Source organism: Cornus florida, unplaced genomic scaffold (assembly GCF_030987335.1).
Source record: "Cornus florida cultivar Cherokee Brave unplaced genomic scaffold, ASM3098733v1 CherokeeBrave_3.0.0_Hap2_Chr07, whole genome shotgun sequence".
Taxonomy (NCBI): domain Eukaryota; kingdom Viridiplantae; phylum Streptophyta; class Magnoliopsida; order Cornales; family Cornaceae; genus Cornus; species Cornus florida.
In genome coordinates, this window is record NW_026775577.1 from 42,393,928 (window position 1) to 42,410,300 (window position 16,373).

The following is a 16,373-nucleotide window of genomic DNA, read 5'->3' on the forward strand; positions in this document are numbered from 1 at the left end:
TCATTATCCGGAGGAGTCAGACCACTTCGATCGATCCAAGATGCAGTTCGATCGATCGAACCCATTTTTGATCGATCCAAGTTAAGGTTCGATCGATCGAACTTCCTCCAGCGAGAAAAAGTTAAAGTCCAGCTCATTTATTCCGTCCTTCATCCAATGATTGGAGAATATGCCTTGCACGACCATAGCTCATCATGGGGTGTATTTGACCTACCTATATAAGGAATATGATACACTTTTTGAGAGAGTCTCTTGTCACACATTGAAAATTGATCTTAGAGGCTATTCTTGGAGAGGAGGAAGGAGGGAAGCTAGAGCACCATTGGAGGAGATCTTCACCAACAAGGAGCAGCAATGGAGTTAGCCCTTAAGGGTTAGATCATCACTACCATGAGTGGCTAGACATCCTCTTGGGGCTAGAGTTAGCCCCAAGCATGCTTTCTATACTCTAATCTTGTGTATTATTGAGGGATTAGTGTTGTATGATACATCTTGATATTCATGTATATATAAATCTTGATTATTTCATGGTTTGTATGGTTTAATGCTTCCAATTGACTATTCTATTCTATCCATATGTCTATGTATGCTAGAGTAGGATATTCATGTGCTTATCTCTAGATTTAGTGTTTTTGATGTATGTCTATGCGTATTGATGCTATAGATCTAGAGATTATTAAGATGATATGCTTAATGAATGCTATTTTGGTTCATTTGATGGTTTATGCCTATTCTTGATGGTTTGTGCCTCTCCCTTAGTCTAGATAGCTTTATTTTCATACTAGTAGTGTAGATTTAGTGTAGTGGTAGTGTAATGTTAGATGGGAGGACAATCTACTCTTGATATTTGATGTTCCATGCGTGTGAGTCCAAATGGCATATTCCTCTAATATTGTGTTGTATGTGGATTGTGAGCTTAATGAAGGATTAATAACTTGTTTTGATCTATTGTGCTATCTCCATGTTGTCTAGACAATATATGCTCTATTGTTTAGATATATTGTGCTCTTCACATGATGTTTAGACAATACTTGCTTGATTTGTCATCCTTGCCAATTGAATTAACCTAATGCACACACACCCTTATCATATTGCAACACATCCATTACCCTCAGTTGATCACTTGTTAGTGGTATAGAAAAGTATTGCTTGGTGGTGATCTCTACACCCCAAGACCTCTCTCTCTCTCTCTTGTTTACTTCATATTATTTTAGTTAGTTGAATTCAATTTAGCTTAATCAACCAACCAATCAATTGTGTGATCACTCGACCTACTAACCCTAATTACCATAGTTTCACAATTCGATACACCATCAAATCCCTTAGGACGATCCCTACTCGCCCTATCTATATTTTATATAGAGAAAGGTAGTAGTGGCTTTCTATAATTGTAAAACTTGGCCACCTCCTAAATTCACAACTCTTCAAGCTTGACTTGGTATCGCGACCCTTGTAAAGGACCGGTTACTTATGCCTCTGTGCAGTGATGAAGTGTCTTATAAATTGTTTTCTCAACTTATCAAAGTTTTCAATAGAGCCTGCCTTTACATTCTTGAACCAGAGACGAGCCCAACCCTTTAATGTGGTAGGGAAAGCCTTGCACATAATCTCGTCGGATACGGCTTGCAAATACATAAGACCTTTGTAGGTCTCCAAATGATCGACAGGTTTTCGCGTCCTGTTGAAGTTCTCAAGGGTTGGCATCTTGAATTTGCTAGGTAGAGGACAACTCATAACAGCTGGGCTAAACGCTAGGTTGGTCTTCTGTACTAGATCGTTCACTGCGGCCTGGCCCTTCCCTTTCATCGTTTGCATGACATCGTCAACCCTAGCTTTAAAATCTTGCATCTGTACATCGAAATGAGTGACGTCCTCTGTCTTGTCGCCAACACAACCAGAGGTATCTCTACGGAGCCTGGTGGTATTTCGTTCAGGAGACCGATGGTGATGGCTCCTCTGTTGACGCCCTATTTGACTAAGCTCAACGTCATTGTCAACCCTACGGGAGTCATTGTTGGGTACTTCACTGTTCCCTACCTCGTTAGGGGCAGCTAAGCGTTGCAGAATCATCGCATTTTGTTGGACTAACTAGTTCATTCCCTCATTTAAGGTTTGAACCTATTGTTCCAACGCTGTGACACGTTCCTGATCGTTTGGGACGACGGGGGGTTGCCCCGTCGAGTCCCCTTGATCAGAAGCCTGCATCGTTTCGTCCTCACCAGCAGCCAGACTAGATCGCAATCGAACCATGCTTTGTTTAGAGAACTAAAAACGGTGCCAACTGTTGATGATGGATTCTGTGCAACCCGGATCTGATTTGACTTCTTGAACAAAGAGAAGAAAAAGTGATCCTACAGGCACCGGTGTTTTACCGGTGGAGTAGGCTCCGACGAACAAGTTAGTGTGCGAAATAATCTCTCTGGAGAAAACAAAAAATTGAGTTAGGATCTATTTCATACCTTAAAACGTCGATTAACTCTTTCTTTATAGGACTTAGGTCAGGATGTAACGTAAACTTAATCTATAGGCTTAATCCTTATCGTAATCTGTAAGCTTAATCCTTATCATAACCTGTAGAGCCTATCTCAATTTTATGAGATAGTGTGTTAATTTAACAACCTTCCCATATTCGTGGATATTTAAATTATATATCCATCAAATTTTACATTGTATTGCAAGTTTTTCCCCTTTATTTCTATGTCATGGATATTACATTTATTCAATGACATTAAAGTTGAAGAATGTTTAAAAAATATTAAAAACAACTACAAAATCAAAATAGACTTGGAAGGCTATTCCAATCGCCCTCACTTACCTTCCTCACTAATCAATTTAAGTTTATCAATGGCTAACCTGTGAGTTTGGTTTTCTCCAATATCTTATTTATTTATTTTTTAAACAGATAATGAGACATTAAACTCACTAAATTTATTTAAAATTATATAATTTTATAATCAAGACTCATGCAATCACATTCTATGTGTGATAAATTGGTATCACACCTTTCTAATGAAGTAACTTGATACTTAGTAACATATTATAACATATTATGACAATATTGAACTAACCCATTTCATGCCCATCCATCCCCAAGAAGAAATAAGTTATCCATGAGAAATATTATTATTCATATAGGCATAAGTAGCAACCCCTGATATTCATATACTCCACTATTACTTATCAGACCTTTTCTAGATCACTAGATGGGATCATCAATGACGATTAACTCCGTAAATGTCGAATTAGTTTATACGTAATAAAATATATAAATAAATAAAAGAGTATAAAAGTATGAAGTTAAATGTGTTAGGTTTCAATCTCAGTCTAGTTAATGTCTCCAAATTAGGTATATTGTGTTTAATTTTTTGTTGAAAGATGTTGCATTTACCTTTGTGTCAATTATAAATTGCCTTTTTAATGCAAGTCCCTTCAAAATTTTAAGCAGGTTCTACTTCTATTGAAATTTACATAGATGTGATTAATTCATCTTAAAATTTTAAGTCGTTGCATGGGGTGGGTCCTATATCAGACTCTCCACGTTCAACCCTAACTCGTGACTATTGCCATAACATATTAAATTTTTTTTTATAGGTAATTTGTCATTTAAAATTTATGTTCCACCAACTGTTCTCAATTTATTTATTTATTTTTGTATCATCACAAATAGCAAGCAACACCGAATTACTTAAGACTGTAAATAATGATGCGATGGATTGTCTGCAATTTTATTTGAATTGTGACACAGAGATTGAAAGTCAGACGCATTGATTATATTTAAAATTATATAATTTCGTGATCAATATTTTTTCAGTTTATATTTCTTTAAATCTTGATTTATTTTATAGATTAGTTTGATTAATTAATTTATTAAGAAATTGTTATGTGTTATATATTTGCATTCCAGTTTAGCTACTGTTTTGATAAAATTAAGAATTAAATACTAAAAATTTTAAGAGTTGAATTTTAAATAATGAAAATTTTAAGTGGTAATAAAAAAATAAATATTTTTATTTTTATTTTTAGGGTGACCATTCAATAATAAGTAATGTTCATATCACTTAAAATTTTACCTCATTTTAAGTGGTGCTTATTGTTTTCAGTGATATTCAAATCGTATTATCAAACATATTTAATTGAATAAACCCATAATTAAATTTTCAAATAAAATTTCAAACATCATGTGTAATCCAACTTAATTTCTATAATCTTAGCTGAACCAAGTTCAAAAAATATAAACACTAATTTTTGCTTGGATTAAAGTTCTAGTAGGGTTATGCTTGGATGGAATATTTTATATCTTCAGTTAAGTCTGAGTTGACTCATTAACCTGTTCAATCAGCCTAAGTTGCACTGGTATGTAATTTTGTTCACCACCAGTGTTTTTGGCGGACTTTAATTTGGAGGATTTTTTTTAGATCTGTGTCTTCAAATTAGCCTATTAGGTACTATTAAAATGTAAGGAAGTTGTTGTTTCATTGTTAACTTCAAAATTTTAAGGGATTTGTTATTGATGCTTCACTAATATTTTCATATGCTACAACTTTCTAATGTAATAAATTCAATTACCAAAGTGCCCCACTTGATAAACATAAAAGTTCTTCCTCTACCTTTTTTGTGTATATTGATTTATTGCCTTTCTTTGCTCTTTCCTGATTAAACTCCCACTTTCTCTCTCCTCTTGCCATACCCAACTTCGTCGTATTATTTGAAAGTCTTGAATCAAAAAATAAATAAATAAATTGGTTGATGGCGCTATGGGAGAATCAGACGAAGATCGACATTAAATTTGAGATGGAAGGAGTATAAAGTTTCACCTTTAACGATACCATTTTTCTTGATCAAGTAATAGTAACTTTTTTGTTTGAACAAGTAGCTCATGGAACAAACAAGGATTGTATAGTTTTGCATAGCGTGAGAAAGAGATGAACAAAAGAAAGAAAGAACAATCCAAACCTTCAAGACTGTTAGTGGCCTAGTGGGTGAAGAAACAAAAAAATAAATAAACAAATACGGAGTAAATAAGAATAATTGTCTTCTTTTTTTACTTATAATATTTGTTGCATCACTAGAGTATAATAGTGGAGTGTCAATATCATTTCTCAATTTTAATTAGAATTAATTTCACTTATATCCTTTCAGGTTTGACCAAATATCATTTTCAAATATCTTTAAAAAATAACTACCACTCATGTTACAAACTTTTGTTCCGTTTTTCACTCACACACCAGCCATTTCTTTGTAGTTCTAACACAATGTAAAATAACTTAAATATCCTTTAACTCTTCAAAACAACTCATTAACTTAAATAATTAGATAAAAGATTAAAATATCCCTAAATAACTTATAAATTTACAAATCATAAACTAAGAAAATAATTTTTACAAATCATATTTTATATCTTTATTATTTCTTATGTTATATATATATATATATATATATATATATATATATATATATATTATGTTGTGTATTAGCGGGTATGCTGGTGGTGGTGATAGGTGAGTTTAATCATGAGGGTATAATGGTTATTTAAGTAATTTAATATTTAAAAATAAATGAGATTAAAAAATTAGGGACAAAGTTATCTTTTTTTATATTTTTAACCGGGACTGTGATAATTATTTTCAAAAGGTATTTAAAAATGATATTTGTTTAAACTGATTTGAGTGAAAAACCGGCTACATTCAAAAGGGTCAATACTGAGGCTACTGCTTCTATCATTATTCATTTATATATATATATATATAGTATGACAAACATGTTATTGGTTTTACTTTATATTGCATTCAAAATTTTGTCTTATTCCTTTCTAATCAAATTATAAATAAAAGAAAAAAAGAAAAAAATTATATTAAATTTTTTTAGGCACATCCTTTTTTAATATTCTTCTTTTTTAAAAAAGAAAAAAATTATATGAAAAGTAGAATAATTAGATATATAATAATTAGAAATTCATTTATAAATAAGAGGTGTTAAATTATCATATCAAATTTGACACAAATAGTTTTGATTGGAGTATTTAAAGATAGATAAAGACAAATTAGCTGATGGTATCCGCTGCACACATGAGCATTGAAGTAATGAAATTATGAAATTGAGGATGTTTCTTACATATAACATGTCCCGTTTGGTTTTCTCCAATATTTTAATTTTTAAAGTAAATATTTCATTTAGTTTGAGTGATGATACAATCAACAAATTAAATATATTCAAAATTTTATAATTGACAGTCATGCATCCAACACAGTATCGTTGTGATATGAAATTAGTAACAGCAAAGTTGATTGCATGACTAAAAATTTCACATGTTTCAAATGAAATAACTTAATAATTAAAGCATATTCTGGCAAACTAACCCATTCATGCCCATCTATACTTATAAGGTATGAACTTAAGCAAAATCAATGTAATAAGATGGTGTATTGTCTCTAGTGATAACCCAATCAAGTTGAAAGTTAAAAAAATATATTTTAGAATTGTGACAAAAGAGATCGGTTCCGATTTTAAAAATTAAAGAATCGGAATCCTAAAAGGTATCTCCGGTAATTTTCAAGAGCAAATTAGTAAAATCACAAGACTGTTCTTCCATCCCACAACACCACAAATAGCCTCATCAAATCAATTAGTAATGTACAATTCGTTATAAAATGGGTTAATTTTAAAAAATCCCACAACTTTCAATTTCTTTTATCATAAATCTCTAAATCTATTTCAAAAAATCCCTTACACTTTAAAAAGTGATCACATTGTCGTCCAGGAGTCCGACCCTTTAACCGGACCGTAATATGTCGAATTTGACCTTGTTATTTAATAGTAAATTAAAAAATATAATAATTATTTATGAAATTACAGAAATGCCCACATTTTCTTTCTCCTCTGAAACTTTAACCCCTATCTTTCTCCCCTTTATGTATCATACATCTTCAGGGGATTTTCATTCCTTATCGGCCCTTTCTAATATTTTTCCTGTCACCGCAATTAAAAATAAAAAATCTATATTAAAGAGCGGCCTAACTGTTGAAATAATGGTATATGATACGCTGCGCTCAGTAACATCAGTAAATTGGGTAAATTGGGTGAAGGTACGGAAAGACACTCTAAACTAAAACCATAACCACCAACCACCATCTAAACATCAGCAAATCAGTACCATTTAAAGGCATATTTCTTTTTGGGTTAGTTTGGTTAGCGTCAACTAGTTAGAAAGGAAAAGAAACGAATTTTTTTAAAAATTATTTGGTAGTTTGGTTAGCATGAAAGAGAAAATTTCTAGGAAAATAATATTTCCGCAATTGATTGATTTTTCTTAAAATGTTTCCTTTATAAAACACGCGAAAATTTTACTTTCGCGTGAAAGTTGTATTATCATGTGTTCGTTTCCAATTATACCTAGTTATTTGTCTTCCTTCTTTTTAGACTCACAAAAGGAGTAACTCATTTTTGATAAATTAGGACTTCTAATTATATTACAACTTTCTCACTCTTTAAATTAGGACTCCTAATTAAGTTACAATTTTCTGACTTTTTAAATTAGGACTATATACATATATATATAGTACGCACATATATTTTTATTCATAAAACAATTATTTATATTTTTTTATTATCCTTGTTGTATGATATATTTTACTTAGTATTGAATTCATGAGGGTAATTTTAGTATATAAATCATTTTTTTTTTTTTTTCACTTTCTTGTTAACCAAACTAATGAAACAATATTTTTCCACAAATTTTTTACAAAAAAATCATACTAACCAAATGCATGAAAGAAACATAATTTTTTCTTTTTCTTTTACTTCACTTTCTTTTCCTTTCACTTTCCATCATCAATTTTCAGCTAACCAAAGAACCCTTTAGGACACCGAATATTCCACCACAAGTACCTTCAATCAGCCCATAGTCCCAACCCTACAAAATATCATCAAGAACGGAAATCAGAGTCCACGCCTCATCCCTCCCTGGCGTCCTCCATGACGGCGGTGCCACTTAATTCTCCCTTACCAACTTCGAGCTCATTCTTAGTCGCATCATCAACGCTTGTGGTTCGAAAAATCTCAAGATCGCTGAACCTGGTCTTGATTGTGTTCAGAAATTGATCGCTCACGGCCTCCTCCACGGCGAATCGGACCCCACCGGAGGCCCCGAGGCGAAGTTGCTGGCGAAACTGATCGAATCGGTTCGTAAGTGTAACGAATTGGGCGACTGATTTGCACCCTCGCCACCTGAATTGCCGTTGCTGCGCTGTCGGAGTTGTAGCAACGGATGTCATGATGGAGGTCTGAACTGCAACCGCGGAATGAGTAGGCAAGGCAGGACTGAACGGACAAAACACGAAACTTACCGGTGAGTGTGCGAATTGAACCGGCGATGAGAAATGGATCGGTAGCGACGGAGTGCGAGCACATACTATGTCTGGAGAGGTTGTTGTTAAGTTCTGTAGATGGGTTATATTTGGGTGCGATTGGTGCAAGGGTTTTGTAATTGGGAATCGTGACCTTGCCGCTTTGTCTTCCACCTTTCACCTTGCCGTTTCGTCCTTCCAGCTCCCTCAGCCAGAGACTCAGAAACAATGGAAGCATGAAATGAGGGCAAGCGTCATCGATGTTCCCAACCTCTCACCTCGTTACGATCTCCGTCTTCAAGTTCAATTCAGGTGCTGTGGTTGCCTTGGGCCACTTTCTTGTTTTGGATTTGGCTTAATTCGTTGTTCAAAGGCGAGGCCATCGTGAAATTGCCCTTCGTGCTGGCTCTAATCATTGCAGGGGTTGAAGAGGAGGAAGAAGACTGGGGTATTTTTGTAATTTCACAAATAATTATTATATTTTTTAATTTAATATTAAATAGCAAGGTCAAATTCGACATTTCATAACCCGATTAAAAATAAATTAGGGAGTTTATGATTAAAAATTGAGAGTAGTGGGTAGGGATGGCAATTTGACCCGCCCCCGCGGTTACCTGCCCCACCCCGCACCGTTTTTGACGGTTTTGGAGGATCGTTTTACTTATTTGGATGAAGATGGTTTAATATAATAAAAACCCGCACAGGGTTGGTGCAGGGGCGGGGGAGGTCGTCCCGCACCGCCCCGCCCCGCTTATATAGGCAAATTACTTAAGTACTCATATTTTATTAGTATATATATTTCCCACTATATATTTAGTACCCTATATAACAATATTAAAGTAAAAAATGAATTTGATTAAAAAGAAATTTGCAATGGTGAATAATAGAAGATGAGGGGGGGAAAAAAAAAAAGTAAATCTATTTCAACAATAAATAAATTATAGTCTTAAATGGGGCGGGGCGGGTACCTGCGGGGGTAAAAATATTAAACGGTTACGGGGATGGGGTGGAAAGTACCCCCGTTTTTGTGGTTTTAGGCGGGGACGGGGGCGGAATTTTTAAACAGTTGTGGGGGCAAGGGAGGGTACATCCACCCAAACCCGCCCCTGTTGCCATCCCTAGTAGTGGGAGTATTTTGAATTTAGCCATTATAAAATTTTGAAAATGTTTTAATAATATATTGTTTCTGGTAATTTTGGGAAAGAATACAAGTAACAACTAACAAGTAGAAAAAAATTAACAAACTCTTGTAGGAGGTTTAAATAAAAATTTAACAAGTAGTATAAACATTTAATAATACTAGGAAAAGGCACGTGCGATGTACGTGGTGAATATTTTTATAGCTTATAAAATTTTTGTTTTCATATTGATTAATAAATATTTATTTTATATTAATAAATAAATACTAAAATATTTTGAAATTGGTGATGGAGTTTAAGTTTTGTAAATTAATAAATTCTTTTACGTTTTTATATTAATACTGAAATATGTATATTTTATTTTTTATTAATTAATAATTTTTTATTTTAGTAGTGAAATATTTGAGTTTTGCAAAGTAAAAAATTCTTTTAGGTAATTTGAATTTTTTTAGGTAATTTGTAATTTGAATTTCATTAGATAATTTGAAACTTAGTATAATTTTTAATTTACAATATAAATTCAATTATATTAATTTTTAATTAAAATTTAAAATAAAAATTCAATTATACTAATTATACATTAGATTGAAATTGATATAAAAATTTATTATATGGAGTTTGTGGTTTTTGGAAGACCCTAGGTTATATTTTATTTTCTTTAAATATGTAATTTATGGTAGAGTTTTATAGAGATTATTTTATTTTATTTAGATATATCTTTGTAAAATTAGATTTTATTTTATTAAAAAACTCATAAAAAAATAGATAAATAAAAGGATTATATACTTATATGTGATATAGTTCTCTTTTTATATTAATTAATAAATATTTTTTAGATTAAAAAGTAAATACTGAAATGGTCAAATTCTTTAACATTTATATTTTATTTATATGTATTATTATATTATTATATATTTTCTTTAAATATATCTTTGTCTAATGTGATAAAGTTATAAAAATTGTTTTATTTTCTTTAAATATATCCTTATTTAATTAGATTTCATTTTATTATAAAACTCATAATAAATAGATAAATACAGGTTATATGTGATAGAGTTTTAAAGAAAATAAAATACTTAATTTGTGGTAAAGTTTTGGTAATTTGTGTTAGAGTTTTATAAAAACTCATTAAATATATCCTTATCTAATGTAATAGAGTTTCATTACAAATAAAATAGGTAATTTGTGGTATAATTTTATATAAATTATTTATTTTCTTTAAATATATATATCCTTGTCTAATTAGATTTTCTTTTATTAAAAAACTCATAATAAAAGATAATTTGTGGTAGAGTTTTAGAAAAATTATTTTATTTTTTATATCAATTATTAAATATTTTTTATATTAATAATTCTTGTCTAGTTATATTATATTTTATTAAAAAATTCATAAAAAATACATAAGTAGGTAATTTGTATTAGAATTTTATATAAACTCCTTTAAAAAAATATTTTATTTTCTTTAAATATATCGTTGTCTAATTAGATTTCCTTCATAAAAAAACTCACAATAAATAGATAAAACCAAGTTATATGTGATAGAGTTTTAAAGAAAATAAAATAGATAATTTGTGGTAGAGTTTTATACAAATTATTTTATTTTCTGGACATCTATTTATAATAAATAAATAAAAACGTAATTTGTGTTACAGTTTAAATGAAACTCTTAAAAAAACACTTTTTATATCAATTAATAAATATTTTTTATATTAATAATTTCTTGTCTAATTAGATTTTCTTTTATTAAAAAACTCATAATAAATAGACAAATAGGTAATTTGTGTTAGAGTTTTATAAAAATTCTTTTCAAACCTCTTTTTATATCAATTAATAATTATTTTTTTATCTTAATAATGCTTGTTTAATTAGATTTTCTTTTATTAAAAAAACTTATAATAAATAAATAGGTAATTTGTGTTAGAGTTTAATATAAACTCTTTTAAAAACTCTTTTTATATCAATTAATAAATATTTTTTATTTTAATAATTATTGTTTAATTAGATTTAGTTTCATTAAAAAACTCATAATAAATAGATAAATAAATAATTTGTGTTAGAGTTTTTTAAAAACTCTTTTAAAACCTTTGTTTGTATCAGTTAACAAATAATTTTTTATATTAATAATATTTGTCTAATTAGGTTTTTATTTATTTATTAAAAACTCATAATAAATAGATAAATAGGTAATTTGTGTTAGAGTTTTATAAAAACTCTGTTGATAGAGTTTTATTGAAAATAAAATAGGTAATTTGTAATAGAGTTTTATAGAAATTATTTTATTTTCTTTAAATATATACTTGTCTAATTAGATTTAATTTTATTAAAAAAACTCATAGTAGAGTTATATAAAAATTATTTTATTTTATTTATCAATTAATAAATATTTTTATATTAATAATTCTTGTCTAATTAGATTTATTTTATTAAAAAATTGATAATAATAAATAGATAAATGTGTTAATTTAAATTTTATTATGTAGATTTTAGTGTCTTATCATATCATTTAATAAATATTTTTTTACATAAATAAATAAATACTGAAACTCTTTACACATCTAATAATAATATAGATAAAAACTCTTTTTATATCAATTAATAAATATTTTTTTTATATAAATAAATAAATATTGAAATACTGAAATTCTTTGACAGAGTTTCTGTATTTTACTTTGGAATTCAACTCTTTTTATATTTTTATGTAAATAAATAAATACTGAAACTCTTTGGCAGAGCTTCTGTATTTTACTCTGAAATTCTAGATTTCTAGAATTCTCAATTTTTGTACCCCTTCCTCCTTCCTCCATGCCTCTATTTATAAGCTTCTTGGATGAATTGGATGATGAAATGTGTCATTTTCTGATAATGACATAATCATAACTGGGCCGGGCCAGTTATATTGTGATAATTATTCATAAAAAATAACTAAAAATAAGAGTTTTATATAGAATTAATATGATTGATTTTATTAGGTAATTTTTATATTTTTATAAAAACTATAATTATCCATAAAAAATAACAAAAAATAAGAGTTTTATATAAAATGTGATTGGTTTTATTAGTAAATTAGATTTTCTTTTATTAAAAAACTTATAATAAATAAATAAATAGGTAATTTGTGTTAGAGTTTAATATAAACTCTTTTAAAAACTCTTTTTATATCAATTAATAAATATTTTTTATTTTAATATTCTTGTTTAATTAGATTTACTTTTATTAAAAAACTCAAAATAAATAGAGAAATAGGTAATTTGTGTTTTAAAAACTCTTTAAAAACCTCTTTTTGTATCAGTTAATAAATAATTTTTTATATTAATAATACTTGTCTAATTATGTTTCCTTTTATTAAAAAAACTCATAATAAATTGATAAATTGGTAATTTGTGTTAGAGTTTTATAGAAACTCTTTAAACATATCTTTATAGAGTTTTATTGATATAAATAGGTAATTTGTAATAGAGTTTTATTGAAATTATTTTATTTTCTTTAAATATATACTTGTCTAATTATATTTAATTTTATTAAATATTAGAGTTTTATTTGTGGTAGAGTTTTATAAAAATTATTTTATTTTATATATCAATTAATAAATATTTTTTATATTAATAAATCTTGTCTAATTATATTTTCTTTAATTAAAAATGGATAATAATAAATAGATAAATAGGTTAATTTAAATTTTATTATGTAGATTTTACTGTTTTATAGAGTTTTTTTTTTTTTTTTTTGGTAAAAACTTTTTTCATATCATTTAATAAATATTTTTTTATATAAATAAATAATGAAACTCTTTACACATCTAATAATAGTATAGATAAAACTCTTTTTATATCTATTAATAAATATTTTTTTATATATATAAATAAATACTAAAACTCTTGACAGAGTTTCTGTATTTTACTCTAGAATTCAACTCTTTTTATATCATTTAATAAATATTTTTTTATATAAATAAATAAATACTGAAATACTGAAACTCTTTGGCAGAGTTTCTGTATTTTACTCTGAAATTCTGGATTTCTAGAATTCTCAATTTCTGTACCCCTTCATCCTTCCTCCATGCCTCTATTTATAGACTTCTTGGATAAATAGGATGATGACATGTGTCCTTTTCTGATAATGACATAATCGTAATTGGGTTAGGCCGGTTATATTGTGATAATTATTCATAAAAAATAACTAAAAATAAGAGTTTTATATATAATGTGATTGATTTTATTAGGTAATTTTTAGAATTTTATAGAAATTATAATTATCCATAAAAAATAACTAAATATAAGAGTTTTATATAGAATGTGATTGATTTTATTAGGTAATTTTTAAAGTTTTATAGAAATTATTTTTACAAAAACCATTTTTATATCAATTAATAAATATTTTTTTATATAAATAAATAAATACTAAAATACTGAAACACTTTACACATTTAATAATAGTATAGATATTATTTAAGTATTGGAAATATGTATATATTTGAGTACATCTAGCCCTCATATAACTACTTTTAAGGGTATAACTTGGCCGTTTCTGAAAAGTTGAAGGGGTTATTTGACACAAAATAGTTCAGGAGTGTTTGTTGAAACATTTGAATAGCTCGGTCTAGTGCAATTTAACCCTCGCTATTATCATTGCTTCTCTTTAATTTCTCTCTTTAAATTGACAACAATAAATATCCATTCTATAATTGCATCTCTCTTTGTTAAATTTCATTTTAATACTTTTACTTTGTACACGGATAAGAAATTATCATGAAAAATAAAATAATTTGACCAATCCGAACCCAACTCAAATTTTTATTAAATTGGACAATTATTTCTTGGGTTGAGGTATCGACAACCTCACCCAACTCGAATCCAGAATTACTTTTTATAGTTTTATAATTTTAAATGTAGTATATTATTATTTTTATATATACATATTATCGTGATCAAGATTTTTTCAGTTTATATTTCTTTAAATCTTAAAGAACTAATTTCTTAAGAAATTATTATTTGTTGTATATTTGCATTCAAATTTTAGAATCCTTATGTATTTATGCATCTGTCTAATCCGACCCAATTTCTATAATCTTAGCTCAAACCAAGTTTAAAAAATTTAAACACTAATTTTGCTTGGGTTAAAGTTCTAGTGGAGTTATGCTTGGATGAATTATGTTATATCTTAAGTCTGATTTGACTTATTAACCCATTCAATCAGCCTAAGTTACACTCCTATGTAATTTTATTTTATTATTACTATTAATTTTTTGTTTTAAGATAATATACCTAGGAAAAAAAAGTACAAAGTTTGGATATAATCTGGATTTGAGGATTTTTTTGGTCTGTCTCCAAATTAGCTTATTAGGTACTGTTAAAGAGCATGGAAGATGCTTCATTTTCTTTTTGATAAATTTTACCTTCAAAATTTAATTAAGTAATAGACCAACCCTCAAAATTTAATTAAGTAATACACCAACCAAAGAAAGAGAGTTGTTGGATGTGGTGAATCACTAGTCAAAAATGTTGCTAGAATGACAAACATGTGAATAATATTACTTTGCATTGGATTCAAATTTTTGTGTTGTCTCTAAATTTTCTTAATTTAATTTTTTTTGTAGACACATCTTTTTTAATATATATATATATATATATATATTTAAATTTTATAGTATATGATAACTAGAAATTCTTTCGTTTTATAATGAGATATAAGATAAGTAGAATACATATTTTCTACCAATGGACGATAAGGGAGTACAAGACCCATAATTGGAGTTCCTTTGGTGGCGCTTCATTTAGTACCGATCAAATATTTAAGTACAACATTTATTTGGTTTTCTCCAATACCTTAATTTTTAAAGTAAATTTTTCATTTTATCATGAGCAATGAGACAATCAATTAATTAGATCTATTCAAAATTTTATAACACTCATGTATTCGACATACCATCATTGTGATATGAAATTAGTAGTAGCAAAGTCCATTGCATGACTAAAAATTGTTGAAAAAATTGCACGTAAATATATTAAAAGACATTAAGAATAATATATCTTTTATTCGTACACAATGAATCATTTTTGGTGGACTAATGCTATTATTATTATCATTATTATTATTATTTTTCTGGGCTAAAATTGAGCCCACCAAAACATACACCTAGCCCATCACAATGTATAATACATCAGTGAATAATACATCAATACGAATTCATAATGATTTCAATAAAATAAATAATACATCAAAGAATAATATATCAACATGGACTAACAAAACTTTTGTGAATGATGCATCAAATTGAACATCATGAATATAACAAGTAATAGAATTTGTACAAAATAAATAATTCAGTAATAGAATATTAACTAAATAATAGAAAATTAAGAAAAACAACGATGGTAAACTAAGTAGGAAAAAATTGGCCTAGATAATGAGAGGTATGAAAATAATGTCTTTCATGTGACCTTCCTATGTGCAGGTGATAGCGGTCCAATACGACTCTAAAATACAATTTATATCTACACGTGATCTTCTCCATACACGTCCGAAAAGAAACAAAGTAGTCTTCTCTTCAAAATTGCTTCAAAATTGCCTCAAATATAATATAAAATAGTAACTCATAGAAAGTTAAGAAGAGAAAGAGAGAAGGGAAAGAATAAAGATTTTTTAAGATAGGCTCACAGCCTCACGCTACTCAAGTCTCTCAAATGTTCACGCCCTTCTTATAAATATACAAGGTATAACTCTTTTGTATCATCAATACAAAGTATAAATAAAATAATAATGACTATGTAAAACTCTTAAATTTAGCATATTATATTTTATTATTTATTATTTAGTATTTGAACATTATATTAGAGATATTAGGGTTTTTAAAATTTAAAATTTAAATTAGAATCCTAAACTATCTCAACTGCAG